This window comes from Parus major, chromosome 2, assembly GCF_001522545.3.
Source record: "Parus major isolate Abel chromosome 2, Parus_major1.1, whole genome shotgun sequence".
Lineage (NCBI taxonomy): Eukaryota > Metazoa > Chordata > Aves > Passeriformes > Paridae > Parus > Parus major.
The window spans coordinates 103,098,941-103,121,405 of NC_031769.1; positions in this window are offsets into that span (position 1 = coordinate 103,098,941).

Here is a 22,465-nt window from a genome sequence, read left to right on the forward strand (position 1 = left end):
GTCCTGCAGTCAACTTTTGGAGCAAATGGTTTTGTCACTGAGAGCAGAAGGAAGATTTTCCCCTCTCTTTGTACTGACTCAAACACTTGGTCTGAACACATTTTCTTGGAGGGAAAAATCCAACTAGGCTGTGCAGTAGTTCCTACCTGAAGTAATTGGGTATTATTGGAAGGGCTGCTGCGAAGTATTTTGATAATGTAAGCTTGAGAGTAACATAAAGCTACAGTACAACTGCCCTCCTTTTATAGTACCATGTAGAAATGTGTTTATGTATTTTTTCATTTACATAAGCTGTAATGTTAGAGGAATGAACTGCATTACCACATTTCATTTAGCTTTCTAATGAGCAGCTCTGACCTTTATCACAAGCCCCCTTCCCACCACCAAACTCCATGTTAATAAAGAGCGGATGTGAATTTGAAAAAGGATCCAATTCCCCAAAGGTTGTTAAATAGCATGTTCTAGCACTCACTGGCTGATCTCCACAGGATAATTAATTCACCGATGAGAAATGTGTCTGCAGTTCATTTTTAGTGGACTGGGATTAAAAAATGTACTACAACTAACCTTCAAGACAGTCAGCTTTGCAGAATGATTCACAGTGGAGAAAACTTTGTTCTAACTAACTAACATTATTCCCAGTATGTGATCAGGCATTTTAATCAGTGTCTGGTTTCAAATCGCTTTGTCACACTCTACCAATGACGCATTACAAATGTGCAGGACTGACCCACAGGACTGAAACAATGTCAGTCCTTTGCAGATAGCAGAGGCTACAAAAACTTAAAACATTTGCTCACCAACTTCCTATGGTACAGTTTGAAGAAGGACATGCTCATGTTCATGCAGTAGATTTGAGCAGTGATATTGCACTGACACGGAAGCAACTGCAGGATGGGAGTTTCATTTTATGGAATCTTCTGCTACTAAAAGATGAGCTGTCAGTGAAACAAACGTGTCACCAGAAGTTGCAGTTGGTGCTTTATTCACAAGTGACAGAACAATAAGCCTGCCATACAGGCTTTGCCCAGTAAGCATTCGAAAGTACCTCTCTCCACCTTACACACTATGGCAAAAGCAACACATCAATGGGGTAATGTTTTTGATGCATTTTACCTGTATCATCTCCATATGCTTGAGATTTTTTTGTATTTTCATGCAGTCTCCTGTTGAGTTTAGAAACTTCTTGCTTCTAGCTATTTTAACCTCATCTTGGCACAAGAGAAAATGATAGAGTAATTCAGTGTACTTGTTCTTGCACAGGTTGAACATTTCCCATTGGTATGCACTCACCGCATACAGCAAGTTCAAGGAAAATAGCTTATAAGCTTCCCAAAAGGTAATGGGAAGAAACTGAACTCCAGATAATGCAATATTTAAAAATAAATTATCAAATTTGGAGCAGCACCACATGACCAAAGGATAGTAACAATATAATTTTTATGTCAAAAAAACTTCCTCAAAAGCCAACAAAAAATATGAAACACTGAATCTGCTACCTAGACTTCAGTATCATATGAAACTTTTAAATATATTTTGAAATAAATAATTATGGAAGAGATGGAAGCAAAACAAAATAAAAAGTCTAAAATTATTATTCTAAATTAATCAAAAAAATCTTTCATTTTCTCTACCTCTGGCCAATCTTATTTATCTTCAACAAAATAGCTGATGTGATATTGTGTGAAAAATTATTAGCAAAGACATAAGCTGTGTAAGAAGAGGTCTCAAGGGGAAGACACAACAGGTAGTATGAAGATATGTTCTAAGAAAGTTACAGAAGTCCCTCCTATACTCCTTACTGCTCTTCACAAAAACAGGTGAATTTGCTGATATAATTTGTGAGGACCCCACTCAGCAGTCACTGGCAAAAAGCAAAACAGAATACCATATAAAAAATGTCTTTAAAGACCAACACAAATTAAATCCCACTGTAAGTGGTGAGGAAGTACTGGAAATCTTGTAAAAGCTGCTAAGGGCTACAGGCCCTCCATAGAACCAAACTGGACCACAGAAGATGAGTTTGTGTTCCAGCTGGCCAGCATGATGAGGAAACGGCTGTGTGAAGCTGCTATGAGGAAACAAAAATCTCCTTACAGGGAAGGTTTCTAGCAAAGGAAGGCAATATCATTGTCATTCTTTAGAGCATCTATCTGCTAGAGATAATGTGGAATGTTGCTTGTATCCCTTCTTCCCCCGTTCAAGAAATGTGAACTCATGGTGTCAGAGGAGCAGATGAGAAAACGTGTCCAGAAGAACAGCCAGTATATTTTATTAGAGATTTGAGAAAGTGAGTTTCATTCTAGCTGAAAGAAAGCTGAGAGAAAGTGATTGCATTCTATAAATTCACAGGGAGGGTAAACACTAGGGAAGAGCTGTTTAAACTAAAAGGCAATGTTGGCATAAGAACAAAGGAGTATGAGCTGGCCAAGAATAATTTTAAGATGGAAATTAAAGGAAGGTTTTTAACAACGAGAACACTGAAGTTCTCAACAAACCTCTCAGTCTGGCTAGGAGAAATACTAACTTGTTTTAAGATGGTGCTTGACATGCTTATGAAAAGAGCTATGCAATATGGAGGGGGAAACTCAGTCACCCAGGAAACTTCTTTTGTCCCATATTTCTATATCTTAGGGGTCAGTGTGTGGAAAAGAAGAATTTTTTTTTTCTTTTGTCATGACCTATAAAACTCTAGTTAAAATAATAACAGGGAAAGAGTTACTGGGTTTATACTATGACAGCTTCTGAGCTGTAATTTGGGCAATGAATGTCCTAAAAAAAACTATTAAGTAAAAAAGATGAATGGAATTGCAGAGTACTATTTTCTGGAAAAATCTCCTCTGGTTGTTGCTGAATCATTAGAACACACAGCAAGGAAACGTGACTTGCTCAAAGTGTCAGTGCAATTGCACGTGCTATTTTAGATTTACTAGGACTATGTGTCTATGTGAAAATGATTTTACACTGTAGAAAACAGAAGCAGCAGCCCTTGCAACAACCTTATTCTTAGCTATCAGTTTGTGTACCTTTACTGCATGGAAAGAAATACAACAGTTTAATTAAATTTCATAAGGTCAGTGAAATGCCATTGTTTTGACAATCAGCTGTGATCACATAAACCTGGGGGTCCAGATGGCTGGCTGTTTAATGGCAACACTGCATTGACAAATTCACCAATTAGATAGACATTAATATTACATCCTTTCAGATTCTGAGCACAGCCTGACCTCGCTGAAGTGGGCTGGTATCTTGCTTAATCCCTCGTGCATGCTCACAGAATGTTATCGTGCTGCTATAGTGGGTTCATCCATCAAAACTGCCCTGGCTTCTCAGCATGCTGAGCGTTATTGGGTTTGTAAAAACAGATGTCGTAACATCTCTGCTGGCAGAGTTGTGCTCTCTCGAGGGACAGCAAAAGAAACCACCCCCTCCACACATGCTCTCACAGACCCACATGCTGGGGGCACCGCTGTGTGGTGTGGATCTCCCCTGGCTGCGCTGCGCCTGACAGGGAAGGGAAGACCCCTGATTTATGGGTGCTCAGAGGCATGCCTGCCTTGGTGCAGACAGATGCCCCTCTTGCCAGACATGATGTACTCCTTACACCAAATTTGCTTTTTTGTCTTTAATGGCTCCAAATATACCATGTTGAGAATACAGAATTAAAACCTGCATTAAACTGCAGTGGTATTGTCTTGCATGGAGCAATTCCTCTGCATTACAATGAGCTCCTGGGGACAGAACCCACTTTCCCCTTCACCAGCTCTACGGCCAGCTGTGCCTCTGGAAATGTCGGAATCCCAAGATCTGATGGTTTGACTGAAACAGGAGAAGAAGCAATGACACCTGCCAATGCTCACTTGTTTCAAATTACCTCCTGCCCCTGCCCCCCATCTTTTTTTTTCTTTTTAATTCAACAGAAAAAAGTCTGTTGTTTTTAATTAAATTTCATTATTCTCCACTGTCTTCCCCAGGGCAGTGGTGGCAATGATTATACACCTACAGCAACACTTACAGCCTTCTCTTATATGAGAGCGATCTCAAGCAAGAAATGGCAGTTTCCCTAATGCAGCTTTCCACCAGGACATCTCTCATGTCTGTGCTTCTCCTGTGAAATAATCCTTTCCAGTTTCCCACCTGGAATACTTGTCCAGGGTACAAGAGATATGGACAATAAGAAAGTGAGGCAGTGTGTGTGGGTATTACTACCTCCTCAATTATACGGTGATTACTCTTTGAAATCTTTCCTTTGAGAATGTGCTAGTCTGTCCTACTTTCTGCAGTTAAAATGAAGACTGCCACTGGATTTGGTGGCTTCTCAGAATTAAGTTTCCCAAGTTTCTCCAAGTATAATGCTAAGACAACCATCATTTGCATTTTTAAAAATAATTTTGAGTTGTCAGGAGGGCATTGCCTCAGGAGTGCTAGGCTTAATGACAACGGAAAATATGTGCTCTATTAAATGACCACAACAGGAGAAATTGATATCTCCTTGATATCTCCTTGAAATTGATACTGTAAACACTGAAAACTAACATCTCTCATGTGTGATGAAAGTGTTCACCTCAAATTTACACATTCTATTGAAAAAACCAATCTCCATACAGAATTTATCTAGCAGGTATGTTTTCAGCTTTTTCACTGTTCTTATTCACACAAGACTATCCTGAACTGGTTTATACCTGTGATAGTCAAAATTACTTTCTGGTAAGTTGCCTGGTATCAGTGGCCATGGGCAGAAAGACATGTTTCATTGAAAACAATGGAAGAAATTTTCAGAAAAGACTGCTCAACAGTATTTTGAAGGACTTAGTGACTTTGTATTCTATTGATAACCCTAGAACAAAAAGAGATATTAAATATCACGTTCACAGCAGTGTAGTTTTCCTTACAGAAGAGTAAAACTTCACTAAACTATACATGAACTTAAATTTAGAATAAATGTGATTTTAGATTAGTTCCTGTGCATCTTCAGTAAATATACACTTATGTATGTATTTACTTATTTATTTAGAAAAGAGACACAGTCAAACAATCCATGAAATAAGTTTTTTTGCTGATAAATACACAGTCCCATTATGTACAGGAGTAATTGGCTGCTTGCTAGTCCCAAAAATATTTGAAAATCTTGAAAAGCCTGTAATTATTTTTCTGATAATTTGCACTAGAAGTGTGCTCTTCACATAGCTTACTGTGATTTAAATGAACACTTAGAGGCTATGTGGAGTAAATGGGCTGAGTGAAGGATCTGAGAACAACTTTAGCTTGTAGAAAGTATTCAGCAATGACTTTCACAAAGCACTGACTCATAGCTGGATTAAAAAAAAATAGAGGTGTTTAGTTCCCTTCAAAATTAATGAGATCTGTGTGATGCTTTTTTAGAAAGTCTTTTATAGTCTAGAAACTAATTTTTTTCCCTGATGTCACAGATGATGACTGCTATACTTAAAGATATTTTATGGTATAACTTTAATTTTAAAAAGCCCAAAAGTAGCACAATGTCTCCACCAGGCAAAGCTAATTATGTGCTTGTGCCTCTGGATCTGTACATACTACAGAAGAAAAGTGTTATTTAACATGAAATAATTATTTAATGATAGGTAACAATAGGTTCTATAATAGTCTTGTATTTCAAGAAGAATTCAAAACCATAAAGTTAGTCCTGTGAATTTTTAATGTTTATAGAAAATGTCAAGGCAGTTACGAGAAATCTATAACTTTAAAGTTTTTGAGATAATTACATAATTTTATTATGTTTCTTTTTATTTCTTGCACGTAGCAAGCTTAATTCTGGGTGGGGTCATAAAGTGCAGGGAGATAAAGACTTACAGTAAAGCAGATGCAATTCAAATCTTAAATTATTCATGAGTTCAGGCTTCCAATGAGTTTACAGCCAAAAGAGAATACAAAAAAACTTGACTTCTTCTGCAAATAGAAGGAACAAAACTCACACTCTTTTAGATGCACACCCAAGTTCTGCTTAAAAAAAAAAAATAAATCAAACCCCTCCCCCCAACCATAAAATACCGAAGTTAGCTGCTTAAGTGTGATCCCTAAAATTCATCAGCTGCTATAGTCAACAGAGAGGTGTCTGTGTCTGTAGCTGAACCTCTCTGATAGTGGTCAGAGGTGAATTATTGGATGGAAGGGCAGTTTTCTGTCATGCCATGGCAATCTTTTAGGCAGAACTGATTACCGCATATTTAGACTCTCGTTGACCTCCTGGGCAATGAATCACCGTGACTTCTGAAACTCCTGTTTCTGGAGATGCTCTTCGGGTTCTGAGCGATCAGTCACAACTTTGTCCATCCATTAATCACAGCAGATTATTTTTAGCTGCACCCGTTCTGCTTTGCAAGTCTAGTTTCACATACCACTTCCCACAAACTACAAGCATGCCATGACTAAACAGGCTTAAAAGCTCCTCAGATACACTCTTGCTTTTCCAAACTATGAAGTCATCACTTAGACTGCCACAGATGTCCAAGAAGACACCATAGATATTTTCTTTTTGATGTTAAGATGAAGTAGAAAAATATCCCCATCATATATCTTCAAAAGATATCATGTTGGAAATACCTCTATTTGCAGATAAATGGCTAATATGCAGCCATTTTATGTGAGCAAGTGGTATTACAAGAGAATTATTGTCTCTTTTTAAGATATCTCAGCATAAGAAAGCAGAATGTTTTATACAAATATCTAAAACCTTATTTTAGATTTTACTCTCTTCTGCCAACCTCCTGAGGCTGCAGCTCCTCTGTAGGAAAGACAAAGAAGGAAGAAAGAAACAGGCAGCAAGATCAGAACAAAAAAGGAGATACTTCCTTAGAGGGTAGTGATGTACTGAAACAGGTTGTCCAGAGAAGTTGTGGGTGCCCCATCCATAAAAGTTCAAGACCAGGTTGGATGGGGCCCTGAGCAACCTGATCTAGTGGCATCCCTGTCTATAGCACAGGAGTTAGAGCTAGATGATCTTTGAGGTCTCTTCCAATCCAAACTATTCTATGATTCTGTGAATCTGTGATATTTATTCACTTGCTGGGCAGAGAAACCGTGAAACTCATTGTTACAAGGATGTTGCACAGGCATTCTGAAAGCAGTTTTAGTTAAATTAATGGAAGAAAAATGCATCAGTGACACAACCCCACAGGCCCAAACCCTTGCTCACTAAAACACAGGTTGATAGATAATGAAATGATTCCTTGGGGGCCATGACAGTGTGTACTTGCCTTGGTCATATGTTCTTCATACAGCACATGCTGCAGGTGATGGGGAGAGGAGAAAGGCTGTAAAGGAACTCTGACCCCATGTGCTCGCTGTGTAGGGTCTGTCACACAGATCATGAAGGAGATGTGGACTTTGGGGGCACATAAAAGAGTGACAGGACAAGAAGAAATCAGTTCACTTTGCTCTTACTCTGAGTAATTCTTCCATTTCAGATGTCTCAAATCTCAAAACCTGTCTGTACAAAAGCTCAGCTTGTGTCGCTGAATCCATCCTCTCATGCTGTTTCTGGTTGTCTGCTTCAACCATGAAGTGAGTTTCAGACTAGAAACACCTTTTTATCTGTTAAGGAGGTGAAACATTGAAACAAGCTCCCTGCAGAAGATGCTAAACCTCCTGCCCTGACAAGTTTTAAACCAGGTCAGAAAAATTTCTTCCAGGGAGGAACAGAGCACATTTTGTCCTGGAACAGAGGGACTGAGTAACCTCCTACATTTCATTGTACTTGCTTTGCTCCAGAGCCCCCGTTTCTTTTTAAGTCCACCATTTTTTAAGAAGAATGCTGCCCCCTCTCTTTTTTCAACTCAGCCCTCACTTGCCAAGGCTGGCAGAGGCTGAAGAAACCAGTGTAATCCTGTAGCTTTTACACTGCCCCATTTTATACATGGCTTAAAAGGGGCTGCAGTTATTCTAAGTTATTCTTAGATTTCACACATTGTTATTATTGTACCTGTATTTTATATACAAGGACTTTCCTTTAGAAAGACAATTAGGCAATTAATTTAGCTAGATCTGATTATAACTCCCTGGAGTTTCAGAGATAGATTTTGTTAAGGATAAGTAAAACTGCATTACATCATGCTCTGCTGAATTCAAAGTGCAGCACTCTGAGTGCCACCTGCTTTATGAGGTCCCTCACTTCATAGGAACCCCATTACAAGACAGATGCAAAGTCTGTGTTCCCCTCAGCAGTCACACAAACAAGCACTTGCTGCTTTCTCTGCCTGCTGTCAACCAGGAAGATTTGCTGCTCTTAAAGAACAGCTGCAAGAGCCAAAGCACTTTGTTACTGAAGAGAAGTCTTTGCTGGAGTTTATAGCTGAAGTCTGAAGGCAAACAGATGTTTTTTATCTGTGATCTGGGGTCTGTGCAAAGTTCTGCAAATAAGGGATCACGCTTTCTCTTACACAACCAAGAGCAAGTAGGTAAATAAATGCAGCTCTATCACCCAACAGCCCCCATAAAGGTCAAGCTGTTCTTGGCTGTTCTCTCTTATTCTGCGAGGGGAGTCTATTGCTATTTCAAGGTGTGATGATATTCTTCTTGGAAAACATCCTGTCTCCCTGGGAAACAAGTTCAGATGTAGTCCTTAGCACTGCTGATGCAAATACCTCACTGCTATCAAAGTTTCTCTCTCAAAATACATTTTTGCCTGTGTACAAAGTCCTTTCCCCCAATTAGGTCCTCAAAGAACAGCAGCCCATGTAAGTATGTATCTCACTGCCCCAAATTCATCCACAATAAATATATCTCTCTGTCATTTTTTTTCCTATAAACAAGCTCAAACTTTTGTTCTGAATGCTTATCACTGGATATGTCTCTCTCATTTTTTCTCATTCCTGATTTGGACAGCACTTTGTGTGCATTCCATTAATGTTGCTAGCATATTGTTGAAAATAAGTATCATGAAACTGCTACATAATTTGTGCAAACAGTTCTTCCCAATCCCTTGTATTCATAATCCTAATACATTGTGGTATGCAGTCATATTCTTACAAAAAAACAAGTTTCTGTATTTGAATGGAGATTCTCCTCCGTATGTCTATTTTTGTAACCATTTCCACCATTTTCTAGTTTGGATTCACTTTTTCTGAGCTGTGTGCTGACTTTTTTTCTAGCAAATCAGATATTGGACACATAAGAGCTGGAACATTTACTTAAATGAAAAACTTTTTACTCCTATGGTGAATATTTTGATTTTCTGTGTCACTTGGTATCTAGTGATTCAAAAAGAGTCTCATTATTAGTTATAGAACATCAAGCAATTAAAACATCAAACAATTAAAGAGGATTGTATTCTCTTAATCAAGCAAGAAAACTGTCAGGAAAACAGTTGATCTTGCATCCTCTGATTAAGAGAGTCTGGCTTTTCATAGCTTTTAAAAATAAACAAGAACTGCTACAATTATATAGATGGTGGTCAAATACAGAGCAGACTATGGCTTTGCCTTCTACTGCCTGTGAAGATATTACTTGTTTGCCTTCCTTAGATAAGATCTAATCCTGATTTATGGACTGAGTGTGCCAGCTAACTTATTCACTGGAATAGTCCTGGCTCAAATTTACATGGAGGATCTTGTTGAAAGCCTGGGGATCCAGATGGGGAGTATACACAGCAGTTCTGAGTTTACCAAGACCATTCTCTGGTATGAGTTGTTTCTCATTAGCAATTGCACAGACTACCAAAGGTACTTTATTGAAAGAAGTAGAGCAGAAAGGCTCTGAGGGGGAAAAAATATTTTCTGTTTCTCTCATAGTTACAGAAATTCTCATAGAAGTGAGAAATACAAATTACTCTCCTGCAACGTGTTGCAGAGCTTACCTACTTTTCTCCTGACTGAAGGATCACTGTTTAATCTTTTCCTGCACCTTAAGTTTTCAGCATTTTTACCATTTCTATGGCCTTTCCCTGTACTGTTCTTGATGGTTATGTGTTTGTTTTGTTTTGAAGATAAATAGAAGGAAGTATGGCTCTGACCTGGCACTCAGCCAGAAAAAAGAAAGCCTGCTGACAAAATTATTTCTTTACTTTACCTGCTGATTATTTAATAGAAAATATATCACTGGAGTAATCACATACTGAATTTTGCCTGGATGAGAATTTCATCTGCATATTATAGACACAAGGTCCAGGGAAAAGATGGCTCGTAAACAAATATAATAGATGAAATTTTTGCTTGAACTACACTAGGAAATATTTAATGAAAAAAATTAGATTTGCATAACAACAAAAAACCTTTACCTCTCTTTGGGAATCTTGTTAAGCTCCATATTGAGAAAAAAAAACCTATGGATGCCTGGTTTTGCCAGCTATTTCTTCCTGAACACTACCATGAATTAGTGACTTGCAGAATGTTCCCAATGTTGCAAATATTCCACATGAACCTTCACAGAAAAAAAAGGATTATATATCTTTTTTTGGTATGATCCATGAAGATCTTAGAAGTAAACTGAAAGAAAGTTTGTACAAGTCACTTATTTTGATTGTGGTAAAACATCATTGGTATAGTTGAAACAGACATGATGCAATCCCCTAAAACATTATTAGTAGTAATGATTTTAATTTTAGAAATTATCCAACTGGGTCAAAAGAATGATAAGAGTTTAAAGTTTAAAAACTTTAAAGAAAATTTTATTTCACTAACTTTTTTTAATGTTTTGATTGTTGTTACCTGATATGTGTATAGCATCCTCTCTTTGACAGATTGTTTTTTAAGATGCCAATAAAGCCAACTTGTGCTTACCATAAAACCTCCTACCCCAGAAAGAGCAATAAGCAAGTCCCCAAATGGTAATAACCTCCTAGCAGATACCTGAGTGTAAATAGTAATACTGTAAATAGAATTAGCATCACCAGGCTCTCCTTTAGAGACAACATTTGAATATTTTGTCTATATGCAGCCATTTATTGAGAGAAATGGTATAAAGCAGATGTAGAGCATTGCCCAGGACATTGAGGGCTGCTGTGAAAACTGAGGAAAAACATGTACATTCTAGGAAACCAAAATAGCTGTTAACATAAGGCCTGTTACCCATCTTGAAGACTGACAGGCTCTGAGCATAAAGGCCAAAGGGTTACAATAATGAAATAGCTAAACTGAGAGAAATGTTTCACATTGTGTTCCAAAAAAATAATTAGAATCTCTTGATGGAAACCATATGCAACAATAATGTGGGACTTTGTGCATGGAACGTGGCACCAGAAGAGGGAAATAATGACAGTACTGTGATGTGGTGGCAGAGATCAGCTCAGAAGGGACAGCAAGTGCGGAGTGAGGACACGGTGGCTGTGAGGGAAAGAGTCTGGTGGGAGGAGGAAGGAAGCCATGAGATTGCTGGGAATACAAAGACTGGCCACAAAATCAGGGCAGAGCCAGTACCACTGAGGCTTGGCTTCTGGCTTTGCAAGATTCAGCATCCCTGGATGATGAGAGAAAGTGGGTTGTGGGTGACAATATGTCACACCAGTGACAGGATCCTTCAGTCACCAGTGCTTGGACCCAGTAGGGACATTTTGGTCCCCCCTACGTGCTGGGGAAAGCAAAACCCAGATAATTTCTTTTTAGGTAGTTTTATTAAAGAAATGTAAAAAAAGTGCCATTTTACCACCTGGTTTATTTGTCTCGTGGTCTTTTGTAGGAAAAACCCCCTGTTTTCTTGTTGTCTTTTTGTTAATTAAGCTTTAGCAGTTTGAATTTTTCTCTGTATTTTAATCTGATGGGATTTCATGTCACTGTTTGCTGCAAGACCTGGTTGTTTAGTGAGTTTTGGGGGAGAAATGGAGCTGAAGATGACTGATATTTATATGAGGAATGGAATATTGCTTAGCTGAATTTTTAATGTACTGATTACTGTTCAGTGGGGAGCAGCTGCTGGTTTTCTTATTTGATTGCATTTTTAAGTTCAGACTTGAAGTCAGATTGGTCTTCATTGGGCTATAAATCTAAAAAAAAAATCACAGGACAGAACAAAATATTAATTACAATGACTATTTCATTAATCATTCACAATTAATTAATCTACTATCAGCTCTTTCATGTGCACCTTAAACCAAATAATGTAAACAAGAGATATGGTCTATGTCTATCAATTTCCTGTTGTGGAAAAGGATAGGACACAAAGATGGATGTCCTATTCTTGGCACATGCTAGCATGCAACTCCACCTTATAAAATGCCTGAAAAATGTTTCTAGGAGTGGTCAGACTAAATCATAAGTACTTACTTATTTCTGTGTCTGTGAGTTTAGAAGAAATAGCAATGATGCTTTAAAAAAAAAATCCTACCATAAACTTTCAAGATATTATCATTGTTGTTGTTGTATTCTGTCATGGGATTTAATTTTTAAAGTTTGATTTGCACTTTTAATGTCCATATGAATAGGATAGGAATTTAATGCATCAAGATTTTGTAAAAGCAGAATCTTAATCATGCTAAAGATTAAGTGAGATCTGAGCTGTGTCCCTTTCACCTAATGCACACATTACACAACAGTAGACTTATTGAATTTAGCAGACTGCTATGAAATTACAATATTCATAGAAAACAAATTATAACAAACAATCACAACGCTGGAACCTAATTCCCAGCATTTTCTGCCCCCCACCTCCTCCAACCTCCCCTTCATCATCATTTATGAATATTTCAGATTCCCTTGGCAGAATTTGGATTTCACCTATAAATTAAATTTCTCCATCTGGATTATTATATATTGACTGTTTAGCTTGGGCAGGGATATTTGCATTTACAGACCCAAACTCTGTCACCCTCCAACACACCACAAGCCATTTCTGTTTTTCAGCTATACCTGTTGATACACAGTTGTTTATAGTTATATGTATAAATAGATATGTCTGTGCATGTATATGTGAATACTGATAGTTAAAGAATAAAGGAAAAATCTTATAGCTAATGCAGGTAAAAAAAGATTAAAAAGAAACAGAATGAGTGCTTGATGAGAGGAAAACTTCTGAATGGTTGAAGGAGGAGTAAACTCATCAGGAAAATGCTCGAAATTGTGCTGTTTTGAACAGTCAAGGTGGGGGCTCTGGTGTCTGGAACAGCAAGTGGGTTGTGACATAGAACTCTGCATCATCAATGTGCAAAGGAAAAAAGCCTTTCACTCCAATAACTATTCCCATCTGCCTTTCTAAAGTCACAGTCAGAAATACTTTTTAAAGCCTGGCTCATATTTTTAGCATTTCTGTAGATGAAATTCCTGTTAATAAATTCTGATTTATAAGACAATAACTGAGGAGAAAATTAAGTCAGGTAAAATAGGCTTAAAAGATTTTGTTTTCTGGCAAGATAATCTGGCAATACAGAAAGGTGCTCCCAGCAGGCACTAGCAGATGAAGATAAGTTTATGAAACAACATACATTTTCTTTTTTCCTTAGTGTGTTTAAAGACTTTGAATTAGGCAGAGAGATCTTCCAGGTAATAATGACAGAGCTAAAATTGGGAGTTAAGTGCATGCATTCAGTTTACCTCATTTTTGTGTAGTGATGCTCATCTATGACTTCACATTAAGGCTTGGTCGTAAGCAAATACTCTGAAGGGCTTGGAGATGGAAAGCTGCTGTCTTCTATCCCCTGCACCCCTCACATACCTAATTGCATTTCCCTAAATATGAAACAATGTTGATGGAAGCATGTTGAGCTTAATTTGTGTTTATGTGTTTCATTGTCATTGTTTTAGAGATCATTTTCTTCATGGTGATCAAGGGTAGAGTTCATTTCTTTCACTGGCTAGTAAAGGGATTGATAATACAGAGTTGTTTTTGCTTTGTTTGCTTTTGCTTATAGCTGAGCAGGGCTTACACAAAGCCAAGGTCTTTTCTGCTTTTCATACTGCCATGTTAGTAGGGAAGTTGGGGTGCCTGGGAGGCTGGGAGGAGACATAGCCAGGAAAGGAGACCCAAATGAATATTGCAGACTCTATGGGCATCATGCTTAGCATATAAAGTAGAGGCAAAAAGAAGAAAGGGGTTTTTTTGGAGTGATGGCTTTTGTCTTCCCAAGTCACTGTTATGCATGATGGGGCTCTGCTCTCCTGGAGCTGGCTGAACACGTTTGCCCATGGGAAGAAGTGAATTCATTCCATGCTTTGCTTTGTTTGCCTGCGTGACATTTGCTTACCCTATGAAACAGTCTTTATCTCAACCCATGAATTTTCCAGCATTTACCCTTCCAGTTCTCTCCCCAGTTCTCTTGGTTGGGAAGTGAATGATCAGCTGCATGGGACATGGTTCATGGCTGGGATTAAAATACAACACCCTGACAAAACCATCACACCCAGTTGTTCCTGCTTTCCAGGATGCTGTCTTTGGACAGCTTTTTCAAACGTTGAAAATAAACATCTTCTTCTAATAGAAGAAAAAAAAAAAAATAATAATAATAATATTAAATGTATCATCCTGATGATGATCATCAGTATTTTAAAACAGTAATTCAAGAATATTCCAAGGAATTGTCTTAAAAAAAGCTGTCAAATTTATAAAGTGAAATCATCCATAATAAGACACCATCCATCATAGAGGTGCCCACCTCTGAGATCCTTTGCTCCACTGTTTTGTTGAGGGTTGGTTACTGACTCTCAACCCCTTTACTGAAAAAAACCCAAGACTTTGATAGATATCCTTGGCAGAAGTTCGTTTTTCCAAAAAACAGCTTCTATACTTAAAAAAAAAATAATTCCAAAATAATCATATTCACAAACCAACTGTTCCTGATGAGCAGTAAGAATCAATAACATTTCCAGAATTATTCCAGTCATTTGTGAGTCCTAGATTAGATTTAATATTCATATTTTTAGTTAAAAATAATAATATCTAAATCTGACAGAGAAAAACAAAAACTATTTCCATATCTTCATATTCCTATTTTCTTTATTGTATTACCAAGGGACTGACTTTATCAGTGAAAGGGAAAAACCGACTGTTGAGCCTGTTGACCATGGCTACTACGAAACAAAAACATATCTTAGCCATTTACAGGATAAATTTTCTCCTAAGCATAGCATGAGCTCACTGTTTTTCTCCTAAGGAAGATGCTGGAAGACAGCTGAATTATGAATTGCCTGCTCAAGTATTACTTCAAGGGGTTAGTTTAATTTCATGTTTCAAAAGACCTACTGAAGACTTTATTTAATTTTTATTTATTAGCATGTTAGTGTCATAGTTTACTTTAATGAAATAAATTATACTAATTAATTGTTTCCCTAGAAAAAATCACAAAGGTGATTATCAAGACTATGAAGCACTGAACTTTTCCTACACTAAAGCAGAGTAAATTCCTTAATGCCTATTCATCGATCTAACTTATTCTTTGCTAACTTTTTCTAACCCATGAAAAATTGAAAATTTGGTACCTTTCATACTTTTTTAATTTAAAAAAAAATAGAGTGATCTTTTAAACTTCAAATTTGAAGTTATCACCTTCCATACACAATATTTTTTTCTTAATAAATGTGCAGATGGAAGCAATTCCACAGCTATTGGGATATTCAGCTCAAGAGAATAATTTATCTTACCTTTGTTTACAATAATTCAATATCCAAAACAAATTCTGCAGAAGGTTATCTTTTTATGCTAATAGTTTTGGATGCTATATTTTTATCCACCTTCTTAGAATTATACTCAAATGCCATAGTTTATTAGCTTTTTTTTTCCTTGCATGGGAAATGAGCTTTTAATTTTTAAAAAGAGGAAATGTGAAAAAAAAAAACCCAAGAAAAAAAATATCAACATGTTAAAATACTACCATTGACTCTTTTAGATTTCTAGTGTCACTGCTTTGTTTGGTGTCTGTGGTTCTTTTTTTGGGGGGGGAGGTATGTATGTGTATAGATCAGTCTTGCAAGATGAAAGCATCTCTTCTATAACACCTCTCTCTCCAAAATTTTAATGTGATCCCACTCAGGCTGTCTTGGGCAATGCAGCACAGTGGAAGGCTCTGCTGAGTGCAAGTGAGAGCAAAAAAGCACAAAAGTCTCCAAAATGTAATTCCTAGCAGGTACTGATGATGCTCTTATGAACAGTCCTGTGCAGATTTACTTTTGAGACAACCACAGAACAGTTTCTCTTGAAGAGCTTTTCAGTGGAGGGAATCCCAAAATCTAATTGTACCAAAAGCCAGATGATGTAGTACATTGACACAGAACACAGACAGACACCAATAATTATAGTTTGTAAATAAAGGCCAGGGAGTGATTGACTTCAATTCAGTTACATGACCGGCAAGGCATTTGTTGACAGGTTCAGCCATGTATGAAAGCCATTTTAAACTCATCTACACTCTGGAGACACCTACCCTAAAAACATCAGTGCATAGGGGAACTCTTTTCACTTCAGCAATGGATACAACAGTGGGAGGAATGATGCTGTGAGGAGAACATCTCTGTCCATAACTGCCAGTGGAGTGTGTTCCATGTGGAAACAAGAATAAAAAATACTAGGCTGGGGGGATAACATGCTTTGTGCTTCAGTGTTGAAATGTAATAACGTTTCTAAAAACTGCCTCAGCTATGAGGAGGTGCCTGCTACCTGTACATACACAAGGAAGACGGGGAGGATAAGCCAGGAGGCTTTTTATAGGAGGTTCATGGCATATTGAGCTGGGACCAGGTTACCAGGACCCATAAGACAAAATACATTAAAAGCAAACAGTTGAAAACCCTCCACTGCTCAGTAATATATATTATGCAGGATTATACATAGATTTCTTCCTTATCTACTGGGACAAATTTACGACCATGTCTAATTCCTAAAAGGTACCAGAGATATTGTAAGTGCAGATCTTAACATGTACCTAAGTGCAGTACCATATACTACTTTTAAATGAGCTACCAGCTACTTCAAATTTTAAAAGCTACCCTACCCTTGGAAAAAACACATCCTTACTGTAGTGTCAGGGAGGGTTAAGTTACCACTGGATTATCCTACAATTCAGATTACTGTTTAGATCTTGCATTTATGGTTTTGCTTTATTGATTTTTCACATTGTTGCCACTAGAGCTTGCTGCAATGCAATCAGTTAGACTTTAATATATTCATTTCAAATCACTGAGCAATGTAGATATCAAATTTCCAACCCTTCACCTTTTAATCTTCAAATTAAAAGAAGGATTTAAATGTGTAAGGAAGGTAAATTTCAAACTGGCCATCAGATAATTACATAGGGTTGTTGTTAGGTGTTTCCCAGTATTTGCTTTGAGAATCCTATTAGTCTGGACTTACAAGACAAGCTGAGAGAGACTTAGACACAAGCACATTCTATCATATTATGTCACTCTGTTAAAATCCAATTATTTAATGAAATAAGGCATTTTTAGCAGGGCTTTAATTTTAAAAGAGCAGGGACAAAGTTTCAACAATGTCAAAATAACTAAGTTTGACATTTTTTATGAAAGTTTTTCAGTTTTTGCTTGGTAAAACTGTTTTCATTTTAGAATTCTGGGGTATTTTTGATAGAAAGTTAGCATTTTTAAGTTGAACAGTAAAATAAAATTGTTTCAATTACTAGAAAGACATAGCTTTTTCTGCCCAACACTCCTGGACTTTTATTTTTTCAGACGTAAATTAAAAAAGTTCAGTTTTATTTCCATCTGGAACTAGCCTGTACTTCAAAATCGATGAATTATTGGCAAACTGAAGTACTCTATCGTCTATCTTCTATCAGAAAGAGTACACCACTCTTTCTGTGATAAAATTTAAGTCATTAAATAATAGTGGGCAGAAAATAAGATAATTTTCTCATCAAAACTGAAGATCTGCATTGCAAATCTCAACATAATGTCATCTTGATGTTCCGCACCTCTTCAGTTTGAAAGAGAAAACCTTGGAGACATCCAAGATAGGAAGAGATTATTTTAACAGTCTCCTTCTATTTTTGGGAACTTTCTTCTCCATTGGTATGTTCACTCTTGTTTTGTTTGGTCAAAACTATGGATCATTCAGTCAGATGGTTATTTCAGGTCCTGATACAGGGTAATGACTGAAGCCAACAGTTCTTTCTGACTCTCCTCCCCTGCCTAAGTGGAAGCACAACACAGCACGCTCCTGTTTGAGCAGAAATTTTTAAGAAATTAAATACTATTTTTTTCCCTTAGATTCTACTAGACCTGAAATGTTGTTTTTTTTTTCAAATAAGACCTTCTATTCTGAGAAAATTACCTGTTTTATTCTTTTAATACTGTTAGTTTTATCCTTCTATATGCTTTTTTTACTGCTTCATTCTTCTCTTGCCAGGGACCTTTATGTGGTATTGACTCAAGTTCCAGTGTTTATTTTTATTCTGATTCTCAGCTGAGAAGATAATGTAAAATAGACCAGATAGCCCATACAGTACTCTGTGGAAAACAAGGTTAATTACTCTACAGTATTTTGGTCATTTCATTAATTTACTTGCAATACTTTACACAATTATTTCAGGAGCAACATAATTAACCTCACAGAATGTTAGTTGGAAGGATACATTGTTTCATAGGAACAGGAAGAAAATGTTTACATCCAAAATCCAGAATCCTGCTGGATCTCCTAATGTTTATGTTTGGATGTCCTTTTCTGCTCTGAATATCTCCCTAATATATGTCTTAAACCACTCTAAAATATGAGATTTAAAAGCACTCTAAAATCTGTGATATTAGATGCATACATCAGCAATGCAGCAACTAGTTTTTTACAGTCATCAGACCCAAAATGATGCAATGTTACATTTTTTCCTTTTTAATTCCTTTTTCAAGCATCTTCCAAATCAGGCACTCTACGTATTATTTGTGATCCAGAAAGGATATACAGAAAAAGAGACACCAACGAGAGTTGTCAATGAGTGTATTTAGCATTACTTAAAAATAACTGCTTCCTTTGCATGCTCCTGTTTTTATGATTTACAGGCTTATAAAAGGAAATATGACTAGAAAAGCATATCACATGGGTGAAAGAATCTCTTTCCTGATTCAGGAAACATAGAATGGTGAAAGGGCTGGACTATATTTGCTAGGCTTCCTCACTTAGATCATACAAAATATTCCCCAGTCCTCATGAATATAATCCAGCCATCCTAATTCTGTACGTGAGAGGCTGAACTTGGCCAGAACTAAATGGATCACCTCATATGATTTTTCCACCATACTTGCTGCTCAGGATAGCTTGTGGCAGTATGCTTTCAAGCAAGCTGGAGTTCAGACAGATGCACTTTACAGTGCAGAAACACATTTTTAATTAGTCCTGTGGAAATAAAAGACCACTTAGAGAGGGGACCATCGGATTTCAGAGTACTATGTATTAAATGAAAGACACGCAAAAAGTTTTTTACTGAGACTGAAATGCATCAATCCATTGATTTTCACTTTGATCACTAAAAATCAATGGCATCACTGCTCTGTTTTCTGTATAAACATTCTAGCCATATCTGATTTTACCCATTTCATTAGTGCAGAAAGTTCTTTTATGTGGTGTCTCAGTATTTCTGAGATACACATTGTATTTTGGGGGAAAGCTTATAATGAATGTTATGCTGTAGAATGTTTTCAATGGAAATAGACTACAGCACAATTATTTCACGAGATTTTTTCTGCTCCCTCTGATGGGTTCCATTCTCTTCTGAAAAAAGTCATTCTCAGAAGAGTTAGCATTATGCTCCATGACCTTCACAAAGCATCTTTCTCTCTTTCTATTTCAGTGTGCCATCTGTGGAACTAATTTTGGTTATGCAAGGATGTTCCACTAGGAGTATTATGGACCTCTACTTCATGGCATAGGATGCAATCTGATCTGTAAAAAAACAGGCCATGGCTGATTCATATTATTTCATTTGCATGTGGAACCAAACTGTTTGGTGACAGATGAGAGCTATATTTATATGGTGATATTTCAATGTCTGATCGTGACTTTTTTTCTTTATAATTTCTAGGTTTTTTTTTTTTAAAGTATTCTTGCTTAGAAAAACAAAGATAATAGAAATTATGTTTTGTTTAATATTATTGTAATAAAAGACTCAAGTTGATGTAGTGTAATTTTTTGTCTTTGATTCTTTTTCTTTGTTTCTACTCAGCATGAATTATTCTTAAAATTCAGAATGCTTCATTACATTGAAAGCTATTTTCTTACCAGTTCCAGAATCAAATTTATGCTGTGGCCATCAACTGTAGATTCATGTCTATTTTCTGGTATTTCATAATTATTTTATTATTTGAAAATTCAATAATAAAATTATACGTACTCTCTCCCCCCATGATTTGCTGTTCCATTTTGTGAAAACCAAGCTGCTATTTTTCCAAGCTGTTTCTATTGTGTTGTATCTTCTTTTTAGTCTTTTCTGTGGCTATTTCTACTATTTCTGTCTATGGGCTCTGTCACCTTCTTCTTCACAGTTTTAAGCTTGGTAATGAACTACCAAATTTATTCCATTCCTCTAATAATATAGAGGAAATATAGAGAGAATTCTGATGTTTTAGGGCAACCCTTATTGGGTGCTCCCAGTTTGCTTATTTTACTTCTAGTAACAGAGAACATAATGCAAATTTCCTACAAATTTAAAGGAAGACAACAAGAGTAGGATAAGTTTTTATCTTGATATTCTGTATGAGTGACATGAAACTGCTCTGTCCTGGAAGCAAGGGAGTGTCTTAATTCATCCCACATATTTTTCTTCTGGAAAAGAGTAAGTCATTGCAGCCTCTTGACAAGGCAGCTCAGTACTCCTTATTAAAGGACTGACTGTTTCTTGTCTATATCTTTTTTTTTTTTTTTTTTTTTTCCTGGGGAAATAGGAAGTTCCTGAAAGGGAAGGACTAACAGCTTTAATTTACACGAAACAAATACAAGGATATCTGCAAACTTTCACAACACTGCTCCAGTGTGCTGTCTTCTGCCCTTACAGAATTTCTGTTCCAATTGCATCTAATTTTGGCATAATATTTTGTGGTATTAGGACATAGCGTGACACACATGCATGCTCTGTTGGCTTATTGATGTCCATCTCCAACATTTCCCAACATAATGTCTCTTGGCTACAGAACAGTCTCACATATTCAGAACAAAAATAATCATCCTAAAACCCTGGCCAGCGTGGATGTAGCAACATGACTTCAAATAAAGACAAGGTGTTGTTGATTTCTACACAAAACCCCCAAAACCTTTACCTTATGTTCCTATGGTATCTCAATTTATGATTCAAAAAGGTTGCTAGTGCTGTTGAATAAAATGTTGATTATAAAGTTCCCTAAAAGCTCCCTGATTGTCTACTTTTGGATTGTTTTTCTTAAGTATTTAAAATTTTGCATTTTCTTGAAGAAAGATGAAATATTTTACTCTGTACTTTTATCAGTGACATTGGAGTAACCTTTCCATCTGTTGCAATTCCTTGGTTGCGTTCCCAGGGCATCAGCCCTGCATTTGGAGAGGAGACCCTCTTGGAGATGGAGCTGCTGCAGTTTGAAGGGGGCACCATTTTCCTGCTGCCATGATCCTCTCCATCCTTCTGCCACCTGAATGTTTTATATTAGATGCTAATTAGGCTTGACTATACTTAAGTTAGTTTCTCTGTGTTTCTGGGTTTTTTTATTATTGCAGAGTAACCTGCTTTACTTAAAATTATAAAGCTCATCTCTTTGGTTCTCTTCTGTCTCTGAATCAGCAGATGTAGCAGAGTTATCATCTGCTCTTAGATTTGCATGTCCTTCCTAGTGGTTTTCATTGAACATGGCTGTATGTTCACTAAAACAGGACTTTTGTTTTCCTGACTGATTTTACTTTGAATTTGACCATGATGGCTGGAGGCCACATTCAGTTGAAGTTGCAGACTTTCTGATCCTTGAAGTTTCAGCTTTTTTCTTTTCTTCTAGGGGTTCTTGTAGAGGTCTGGAGAACAGAGTCTCGAGACTGCCCAAGCAGATAGACTCAGGATACAGTAATGAGAAAGTGAGCTACAAGGCCAGAATCCTAAATCAGGAGTTGAGTACAACATTCTGACCCTAAACAATTTGGATAGCTCAATATGACACGGGAGTTATATTTTAAATAAGATTTTGGTCATAATGTGTTCCCACAAAAGATATTATTCTTCCTCTTTTTTTATTTCCATTGGAAAGAAGAAAACTAGTGTTATTAGTCAGATTTTATTGACTATTATATTCAAATCTTCTTTTTCTTTGGGGAAGACAAAGGACTTCTGAATGACTTTTGATTAGCCTCATTTATAATTTTTGCATTTGATGTCACTGATGCAAAAGGAGGAGCTTTGCATCCTTAGCATGACACACACATCTTGCAAATGAGAAAATAAAATAAAATAAAATAAAACTACACAAATGGAATACACCACTGAAAGGGGGAAATTGCTAATGTCACACAGAGAAAGAGATTGAGAGAGATCACATATATTTTTCAATTACAGAGAGGTCAGGCAGCTTTTGCTCAAGGGGTGTTACGCCCCTATGTGAAAGGGTAAATATTTTAAAAA